General features: G+C 26.3%; 1 long non-coding RNA gene across 1 annotated transcript; it reads left to right on the plus strand.

Moving 5' to 3' along the window:
* Window positions 1-748: 748 nt before the first annotated feature.
* Window positions 749-10,709, plus strand: LOC132930946 (uncharacterized). Its single transcript, XR_009662300.1, has 3 exons — window positions 749-998; window positions 9,109-9,169; window positions 10,252-10,709. It is a non-coding gene; the product is annotated as an uncharacterized LOC132930946 (long non-coding RNA).
* Window positions 10,710-11,822: the final 1,113 nt, after the last annotated feature.

An 11,822-nucleotide genomic window follows, 5' to 3' on the forward strand; every position in this document is an offset into this window, starting at 1 on the left:
TCGATTATAATATAAATGCCGACGATGTCTACGCTAATACGATAAACGGCCGGTTGTCGGTTTCCGATGACAAAGCTCATCAGTGCCGCTATAATAATGACGGCGAGCTCGGATCGTCCGACCATATAATATTTATGTCGTCGTCATCTCGTCGTCATCACCATAATATTACCAATAATTATATCAACTATACACGGCGGCGACGGATCTCGCGTTTGTTGTTTGTACGCGTGTCATCAGCGATCGAGTTCTGCGGAGTGTGCGTAAAAAAATCCACGTACGCATATAATAATGCGTGTAGACGTATATACGAGTTTAATCATTGCCGGTTGGCCTATTGTCTTCGAGAGATAAATATACGAATTACGATTTACGATAACGGAAGAGCACGCGCAACAGGGCCGGTAGTCGCCGCGGCTGCTGTGATGCGACGGAAGAATGTCAGTGGTTCACATAACGGTAATATCGAGGGCAATCAACCCGCGTGCACACACACACGCACACGCACTTGTACACGCCGAGCAGATGTTTTAAAAACACAGAAGAGAAAAAAAAACGTATATGGTACAATATTATTATTATTATCAGTAATAATATAATCGATTATTAATTTATTGTCTTCGTTATATAAAACACCGTCGTAGTCTTTGGGAAAACAATTACGTATAATATTATTATTGTTATTATTGTCATCACGCGTCTGCATGCTGCTGCATCAGTAGTTGCAGTAATATATTGCACGCCGACGACGACGAACATTCATCAACACATAGTACTTTTGTCATATTATTGTACGTAGAACGATCGCAAACATTTATTATTATTTTTTTCTTCGCAAACACAATAATAAACACTCATGACCCGCCAATTATTAGTTTAATTCGTATAGCCGGATTGTATCGAACTGTCAATTGCGCGATATATAGTTACTATATAACGAGTAACGAGTAACAATCGACGCCTTCTCAATAAGTTAAACTAGCTATTATATCGGGGCAGTAAGTTGATATTCTAGTATATTTATCTTAAATAATTATATGAAAATATTATTGTATTGTAAAACTGCAGAATATATTGATTGTTCCATGAAATCACGATTATTTTGTTTTGTAATTCTAGTGAAACAAGCTAGTAACATTTCGAAAGTAAAGAAAAAATGAATATAAATTAACGAAATAAATAAAATGCGCATTTGAGATTATTGATCAATATTATTTGATTTCCAAGTGTAAAAAAATATATAATTAGATAATTTGTATTCGTCGTCTTGTCAGTGTACATGGTTTTTGCACAAATGCACACGCTCCAATGTGTTTATCTGTCCAGTTCTTAGAACTGCGTTCATACTTGATTACCGAGAGGTTAGCATTTTTTTTTATAAATATTGTGATTCATGACAGTGAATAAAATACACGATTTATGTATAATTAAGGTTACAGTTTATGTAGGTTTATCGGCTTGCGTATATTTATAACTTCATAAGATAATAAGTTTGTATAAAATTAAGATAGTTTTAAAGTTGAACTTAATAAATTGAATGTATCAGACAGCTGCACTATTCAATATTTAAAAGTTAATCAATACAAGCGTTTTAAAAAGTAACTTGTGTCCCAAAGACTTAACAACACTTAAACAAATTAAAAAACGCTTTTTTAATTAAACATTAAAAAATATAGATAATGTAAAATATTGTATACGTATACTCAATAAACAGGCAACCATGCATGAAACGGATTTGTAACAAAACGAGTATTGCATAGTTAGCTTAGTCCATTTAAATTCTAGTCCTATTAAAATTATTACAAGTCAATTTTAATTACAAACAAGTAATTAACAATTAACATAACTATGAAATATAGCTCTTTGTGAATCCCATCTCGATGAAAAGCTCTATTACTAAATAATTGATAATTATACTAAATTAAAGTATTATTGAAGTATAATTTTGTCATACAAATTGTTAGATAATTTTTTTTGTATTTTTAACATTAAGACATGATTAATTAGTAAATTGTAACCACTTATTCAGCCATTATACTCGTATACCTATTATACGTGATGACTAAATATAATTCTTAACTATTATAAAACGAAAATAATTTTTTTTCATTAATTTTATTTTAATATTGCAATTAAATTAAATGCATTTAACAATGCAATTTCATTTAAAAAATATATTTTTTAAATTCTTCTTGATACTAATCAAAATAGTCATAATAGTTTTTCTGTTATTAAAGTGTATAATTTTAAATTTTTTTGATCCCTAATAGAATATTTTAATAAATAAAAAAAAAGAATCATTGAATAAATGTTTAGGGCATTTGAATGAATATTTAATAATAACTGTAAAGTTTTTACTTTTTAGTCGTTAATTTATAAAAAAATACATAATTAAATATAAAGAGTTAATAATAAATGACCAAATGCCAGAAATGAAAAAAAAACGTCATGATATATTGAATGTTTATTTATTGTAATCTTTATATAGCAATTTATGGTAAATTTATTTAAAGAATTTTGCGTTTATGTGTTATTATTTATAACTTATAAGCTTATGACGTAATAATTATTACCTAGTTATTACTATAGGATTAGCTAATTGCGAAATTATAAAACCATCATATTTCATAAATCCTAATATTTCTAGAATAAATTACTTGATTATTTTTTATAGATATTAAACAATAAACAATAATTTCAAATTCAATTTTCAGTTAGGTACTTATAGCCAAATACTTTAATTAGAGTCAATATAATTAAGATTTTCATAATGTATTAATACTTTTCAGAATTCCTATAAATTCTTGAATTCATATAAATTATGAATATGTATATGATATAAAATGTTATTGTTAGTATGAAATAATTTTTTGTAATGCGTTCGAACTAAGAATAATAAAAACTTAAATTAATTTAATTTAAGTCATTTAACTCTTTAATGTAAATGGTAAAATATATAATAATATTTATGATTATAGGTTCAGGTAGCAATAAATTAAATACCGTTGATTGTTATGTAATTTTGTTTTTACTTACGTTCTTGAATTTCAATAAATTAAAAAATATACAATCGATTTGCTTTTTAAGAGGTTAGTGGACCTACTTATTTATTTTATCGTGGTTTTTCAGTACGTGATAATATTAATTATACAAGTATATCATCTGAGGTTAGTAATTAATTTTACTTTTTATTTTTATTCTTCGGCTTTGACTGATTCTCGCACTCAGAACCCGGGTATATTAGCCTTAAAGCCTTCGAGGTTCGTCTTATTAATTTGTATTCAATCAGTTTAACAGTTACACAACATATTTCGTTTACAATGTTGTTTAAATTTAACATTATATTATATTGACTGTACCAATATGAACATGATCAAATTCAATTATGTATTGAAATACACATGACATGTGCAATGATGACGTATAAAGTTGTACTTTCTGCATGTTAAAAAAAATAAATAACATAATAATATGTTAATTTTCTTCATATTATGATTATTTATTTATCTTAATTATAAATCATAATTATATTCATTATTAAAAAAAACCATACTAGAATCAATAAAATCATTTTATAATTATAATATTGGGTATGTTAATTAATATTAAATAATTTTGTAAGCTACAACCAAGTATGACAGCTTATTTGTTTAGTATATTAAGATTTATGCCCAATCAGTAAGAAGCAATCATGAATTCAGTAATAGTGCCCATGATCCACTGATATATTTATACTGTTTGAAACACAAAGCCTCTATGACTTTTTGTAAAAGTTGTGGATAGATCATAATATTATTATAATTATACTTATAAAGTTATAAATATACATAAATACAACTGGGAGTGAGATCAAGACTTTCTTTTTAATCCTTTATACTAGCATATTATACACCAATATCACACTATTTACGTTTACTTTTACATGCCCATAGGATGTCTAAATATTAAAAAAGCGTAATATCAAACAGATTTACTTATGGCAGATTAAGAGGGGCCGGTAGCAATTGGGTTGCGACATGCGTGACACTTTTGTAGGGTTGTTACTTATTTAGTCATATTCGGGTTCTATAGTTAGTCGCTGATTAAGTATTATAATTATAAATATCAATATGATATTATACAATTATCATTTTAATCGAGTGATATTAATAATAATTATAATTTAAATTAATTTTCACTACCTATACATTACAATTAAGTTTTAAATGTCAAAAATAAACACATGATTAGAGTAGAAAGAGTTGCAAGTGTTGGCGGGCTAACGTCTTAAATATTGAATATGCTTCATTATAGATTTATAGCTTACTAACTGTGAATTGAATATATTACGCATATTATGGTAATTCAGTAGTATGATATATCTCGCTCAGATTATAAGTACAATATTTGAAAAATATAATATTTTTTCACCGACGTAAAGTTATGTTATATTTCAACATATAAAATTATATTATATTTATCTAAACTCTAAATCACATACACACTAAATACATAATATGTATACTATATTACTATTTAATTAGTATATTTCAAATTTAAAGTCATACGAAAATGATATAACGTAATTTCCATTCATCATTTATCACGCATTCACGCTGCAATGTCGCATACATGCAAATTACCTACATCATTTTCTTCTATATACAAACAATTTTAGTGATAAATTGAAGTGTATGGTAAATATAATTAACTGTTGACATTTGATTAAATAATTCGTTTGTTTACATACAGCTTTCGAGTGAAGTTTATTTTAATTATTATGATTTTTGTATTATCTTTTTCTCCGCCGAGTTGGATAATATAGAATATTATCGTGATCAAAATGTATTGTTTCGGCTGGTTGGCGTGTGTGTGCATAGTATGTATTATATCACTATACTAAATTATATTATTATATTATTCGTGTGATATTTGGCTACACCATACCGGAAATTCGCTGCCAATGAGTTTTTTTTTTGTTTAATTGCATGACTTACGCAGACGATTTTGGTGACAAAATTATTCGAGAGGGGTGTTATTTTTATCGTAAGTATTCTTTTTTGGGCATACGTATTACATGACACCGCGGCGTTGGTTAAGCTAATTCGAATTCAACCGTCGTTAACACGTGCGTCATTGCCATTCAAAACCATTTATCCATTAAGTATGCACACAATAATGCTATCCGTGCGATTATGGCGCAGTATAAATACGCACACGTACTTTGTTAGGTATAGATAGGTACACCGTACACAGTACACACGCTTATAAAACATGAGAATTATTTAATGTACGAATAAATAATAATATGTACGCAATTATTATTGTTATTATGTTGTATTATTATTTATTTGGTTGTTTTGTATGTTATGTATTTTATTCCCGTAACGAATTGAACAATCAATTTTTATGTTGTAAAAAAAATAATTCTCATTTAAATATTTGCTATATGCTGCTAGCTAATTCATTATAATAATGTAAGTTATTAATCAACGTCGTCGCACAGACAGTTGGGAAAATCAAAGAAACCCATCTGGAAAACAAATTACTATTTTAATAACATAGCCCATTGGTATATACTCTAAAATGCCCTTGTACTGTCTTTTTTTCTGTTACATTATCATATAGTATATAGTTAAATAAATTGTATATTTGTATATACTATATAGGTTGATTTATTAAGCATACTCACATTTTTTTCTTTGATAATAAATTTATGCAAATTCTATTTTTTGGTGTTTTACATTTTTTTTTAAGGACCATATTTTCAAACGCTTTGCTCAGAATTTAACAGGTGGGTTTTCATTAAAAAAAAAAGTGTATAGCCACACTAACTTTTTAAATGGAATAAAAATTCTAAATAATTGAAAATATGATTCTTAAGTATACTTAAAAATATTCTAAAAAAAGAAATTGAATAAATTGAATATTAAAAATAATAATGGGGTTGATCATATTTGATAAATCATCATGGTGTATACAAACAACTCCGATATTACAATTTACCTATACTTTATCCAAAAATCAATTTAAAAGCTATTAAATAAAATAAATCCATGAATATTACTTCGTGAACTATATTCACAATAATTACACGTTTGAAACAGCCATTCCAATTATATTTTTTAATCTTTTTTGAATCGTAAATGATTATAACTGTTTGTTATACTTTGATAGTTAATTTTTTATTATAAAAATATTGTTTAAACTTCGGAAATAGTAATTGGACGTACAAGGTACAACGAATATTATTTCTTTAAGTGTTTTTTTTTTTAGATTTCTTTCTAATACTTGGATTTAATACATATGAATATTGGTACCATAATTTATTTTAAGTATAGGTATAACTGAATAAGTCTTTACTTATTATTTACATTAATATTATATGTGTAATATAATATATATAGATAATAATTGTATATTCTGCACAGTTACAAAATTGATATTGTGGAATAATAAAACTATAATTTTAAATTAATAACAATCTGTTATGACGTATGTATACGTCAATCTGTTATGCGTCCTTATGTATGTTGAAAACAACATTACCTAAATATTATTTAATTTTAATTTTAGAACATCATTAATATCTTTTATTTTTTCCTCAATAATATTTTTGATTTATTATCACCATATAGGTAGGGTAGGTACGTGTTTAATTATAATCGAAGTACTTACCTTTACCTAGCCTAGGTACATTCTATATTTGGCAAGTAGTAAACTACCAAAATCCTATACAATGTACGTCCATCAGATTTTTACTGCTGTAATGGTGTTTATATTTTATTATTATTATTATTTATAACATCATATAGTTACATACGTATATTGGTTAGTAATACTATTTTTCCTTACATTAATAATAAAAATTAAATGAAACTAAACAATTACTACTAGATACAAATAGATATAAAATTATATTTATAAACTTTCCCAGACATCTTAAAACCTATAATAAAATATTATAAGATTATTGATTTGTACATATTTTGTAATAGTTGTATACTGGAATGTTATTTTTTCGGGAACTAATTCATACACTTTATTTGACCCGGGAGCCAATTCCACATTACCAGTATATCCTAAACGAATGTGTCATCTTACATTTGTTTCATATTGTTATGCAGTCCTATTTATAGGTTTAACTTTATTTTTATTATATACTTAGCAAAATGTATAATAAATAATAATAATCTACATAAATATACTGAACTTGACTTGTTTTATCACTCGTTCCATGCAGTATTGCTACTTGGTCATTGGCAAAGTAAAATATATTATATTAAAATTGTATTTCAAGATACGGTAACTGTACTTAGTTTGCCTAACTAAACGTCTTGTCTAATAAAATTAGCATCAAGATCCCCCGTTTGATGTTAATTTTTCACTGATACATCGTATCAGAGATAGACGGCGATTTAATAGTTCTCATACCACGTAACACTGCAACAACAATAATAATCTTATTACTATCTTGCTAAATTTATTAATGGACCATCACTAGTAAAATGTATTCTAATATTTTTTATCTATATACAGTCCATTAAATTGAAAAGTATTTTTCACAGCGTTCGCAATGCATAGGAATCGCTCCAATTTAGATTAATTATATTCGTCTATTTTGAAATACAGTACGTATGCAAAATACATAATATAATAAGTACATCATACATTAGTCAGTAAAAGAGTTACTGCTTCTCTCAAAGTTAAAATTCAGACTAAATAAATTGTACATCATGCACGATTACGCTCCTATAATATTTTTTATATTGGAAAAAATTATTTAAAAAGTATTTTTGGTAAGAAAATTGCAGATAATCAATGGTAAAATAAAATATAAATAATATAAAATGATGATTTGTTAAATGATTTATGGTTCATAAATAGAGTATTCATTAATGTCACATTCATAACTGAGAGGAAATGATTGCGATAACTAGTCATCTGCATAAATTGATGGTATTTATGATTACAAAATATATACGAGTGAGTTTCATTTATTGTCATTATTGATACATACGATAATGAAGAGAAAATCAAAACGTGTACGGAGAAAATCAATTTAATGCATCGAAGCGTGTAAGTACCCAGTACACCTAATTATATATCTATATTAAATATGATGACTTAACATAAGTAGGTAAAACATAATATTTAATAAATTTTTTATGAAATTAAAAGTCATACGTAAATGAACAAGTTACAAACGCAGTTCAAAATAGAAAGAACGAAATACATTTTTAATTTGTTGAAAGTGTTATTTGATTTATAAGTTTATTATTCACTATAGCGGTCTAGGTATACGAACGATTTGGATTATAATACAGTTTTTTTCCGGAAGAAACAAACTTGTTTTTTACAATTATATCCTAAAAATATATGCCTATTTTTAGTTAACGTTTCATTTTTAAAATATTATGTATTTGGAACAAAACACATTAAATATACTTAAAATAATGATTAACATATGCACCAGAGCTGGACTCTCTATAGGCACTATTATAAAAACTAGTCCTTCGAAAAATAATCATGTGGTTATTATACTGGGTAATAAATACTGGCCTCGGATAATATTCGTGTTCAAAGTCACGTTTTAGTTCAAGTTCACGTGAAATTCATTTAGATATCTGATTATAATTTAGAAATGGAAAATTAATAATTTGAAGTCTTTTCCATTAAATCATCATGAATACGACTATTCAATTGTGACTAGTGTAAAACAAGTTTCAAAATAAAATGTATTAAAATGTATTAGTTTACTTTTCTCCGAAAATTAGCAATAGGTATATCGGTATATTATGCAGTAGCCATTAGGAATGAATAAATAACTATTTTGTTTAAAATTATAGCAAATATAAAACCAAATATACAGTGAACTAGTGAAGAGTGAACAATAATAATATAATAAGAATAGTGTTTGGAGAAATATATTATTATATGATTAATTACGTAGTACAATATTTTTCAGATATGCACTATAGTTTTACTGGGTCATATTGTGTATTTTAATTATGTAAAGTTTTAAACCATAATTTATAAAATATAATATAAACAATTTTCTGGATTATAGTTTTTATATACTTAAATCAATGAGTAATGACTAATGAGTGATTTTTTTTTTTTTTGAAGATCACTGGAAACGATTATCAGAGAGGCCACATTACGGCCCTAAAATAATTCGAAAGAGATCGTAAGTATACCTCTGTTCAATGATTATTTTATACAAACAATATCAATAGTATAATTATATGTTATTATAATAGATTTTCATAATTTTATATTCTAAAAACTTGTACTTGGATTAATTTGCTTCGTCTACACATTTCAAGGCACTGTTTAAATATCTATCTATGTAGATCGAGTAAAACAATATAATTTTTGTTTGAAATATACATACATATATATAGGTAGTTGGAAAAAATTTATTTTTTGATTGGGGCGATCACGATGTCACAATACGAGTATCTACAATATATGTATATAAATGTGTAACTGATATGCGTATTATAGATTAAGTCCACCAGGAGTTTGGTGTCAATAAACGACTTTTTAATTTGTACGTGATAAGGTTAATTCGCATTAATTATTTAATATACAGTATACTTTATGATATTTCGTTAACTCTAATGCGTATACCATAACAATTGCGCATAAATGCTATTACTCGTCATATTTTGTATACATTTTACAAAAAAAAAAAAAAAGGGGAGAATAAAAAAATAAAAATAATAATACTTGGCGAAAATTTTAATGTAAGCTGATAAAATATTTATTTTGAGTTTACATAATATCAAGTATGGGTTGTCAAATTAATTTGAATGTAAAACATGGCACGCTTCTTTAAGCGAAATATTTACATTTTCATCCATTATGCGGTACCTATACATAATATAACGTATAATACGCGGCAATTCGTGTTTTTTCAATTCGACGCAAAAATCCGTCCAAACAGTGGACTGTATTGTTCAATAAATAAAAAATAAAAATACGAAACGCAAAACGCAAAACGCAAAACGCTATGGCATACGTGAGCATGTCCACGTACTTACTCGTAAATTTATGCCGATCACAGCCCCAAATGATGGGTCGCGATTGTTCACTAGCTGCATGTATTGTTATTACCTACTCGTTATATTATGTTAAGTGTAATGTTTAATCGCGTCAGCGACGATGAGTTTGTAAATTCTTCAGGCGCCTCATTAAAGGATTTTAACTTGCAATGGCTATTTTATTAATTTCTTATTATTGTTGTTTGCTTTATTGTACGTCAAGCCACGAGGAAACCCACCGTTGTTGGCCCGTCTTCTCGTCGAGATGGTTATCTCGTATAATGAGTTTGGCCAACGACTGTGTGCTGCGGCAATTTGTCATTTCAGACACGTTATGGCATACAAGGATAATCAACGCCATCGATTTTGAAAATGTTGTCATCGATGGTCGGCGTACAGGTTAGGTTACCTACTAGCGCATTAAAGGTAAAATAATTTTGGTCGGTAAATTGATGCACTCTGTATGTACTGGCTAATGTCAGTCAGCATTTGACATAATTCCGCAATCGATTCGATTATACTTGTACCAGTTATTATATAATAATTTTCTGTCGTATTATATTTCCATAAAGTCTATTTGCTAATTCGAAATCTAAGTAGCACCTCTGTAATTTATAAATTCACACATTTAAAGTTTACATGATGTAGTTTTATTTAATTTAATAAATACATTTAATTTAAGTTAATTACGTTTTATTTATTCTGTTATTTTAATAGCTGGTTATAGCTAACATTTATACATTTATATAAATATAAACTTAAAATAACACTGTATTATATGACGTCTTATACTGTTATATAATTATATAAATATAAATTTATTGAATTTTAAATTATAAAATCTATGTTAATGATAACAGTTAATAATAATACTAGCGATAATTAATACAATTTGTAAGTATATAGTATATGCCATAACACTAAAATATTTTAAGATCCTCATTCCTCAGTAACCAACAATAGTGTATCTTTCCTCTTTTTAATTTATTAAATGTATTTAGTAGAATATTTTGTACAAAATAATTTTGAAGCTTATATATTAAATTTAATTAATTTGTTTTTTAAAAATAGCCCTTAGTTTTAGTTTTAAATAAAACTGTAAAATGATAAAATCAATCAAAAATATATTTTACGCCAAAAAAGATAAAATAAAATAAAATGAAAATCAAACCAATGCTGATTTGATATTAATAATATTATTGAATAATTTCTTATCATTTTAGTTTATTTTCAACAAAATTTGGTTATTTAGGTTCTATAAACTATGACAATTTCGCAATTCCAATGTTTTGGTCTTGTACAATATTATTGTTTATAGTAGAACAATAACATTTAGTTCAAATCATAGACTTAATTTTACTATAATACTAAAATAATTTATAATATACGTAAAAAATCTATGGTTCAAATAAATTATACATAAAATGCTACACAAATTGATGTAATGCTAGTAACCGATTAATGACTGAACTTTTTAAAACATATTATAATATTTGGTGCGTTTGTAATGCATAATAATAATATAATGAGTTACAGGCTACAGTTGTACGTTAATGTAACACTTACATAAGAAATAAGAGCTTTTCAAAATATTTTACCTTATCATATCAGATAATACACAACGTGTGTGCGTGTATTTGTTAAAACAAATTATGATCAATATTACAGTCAATAATTTAAAAAATAAATAAATAAATCCAGAACAGTCAAAATATTAATTTAAAATATAATATTGACGATGAGCTATACATAATCGAGGAGGAGTAATACGTTATAATGATATTCCTTTATGCT

The sequence above is a fragment of the Rhopalosiphum padi genome, chromosome 4 (genome assembly GCF_020882245.1).
Source record: "Rhopalosiphum padi isolate XX-2018 chromosome 4, ASM2088224v1, whole genome shotgun sequence".
Taxonomy (NCBI): Eukaryota; Metazoa; Arthropoda; class Insecta; order Hemiptera; family Aphididae; genus Rhopalosiphum; species Rhopalosiphum padi.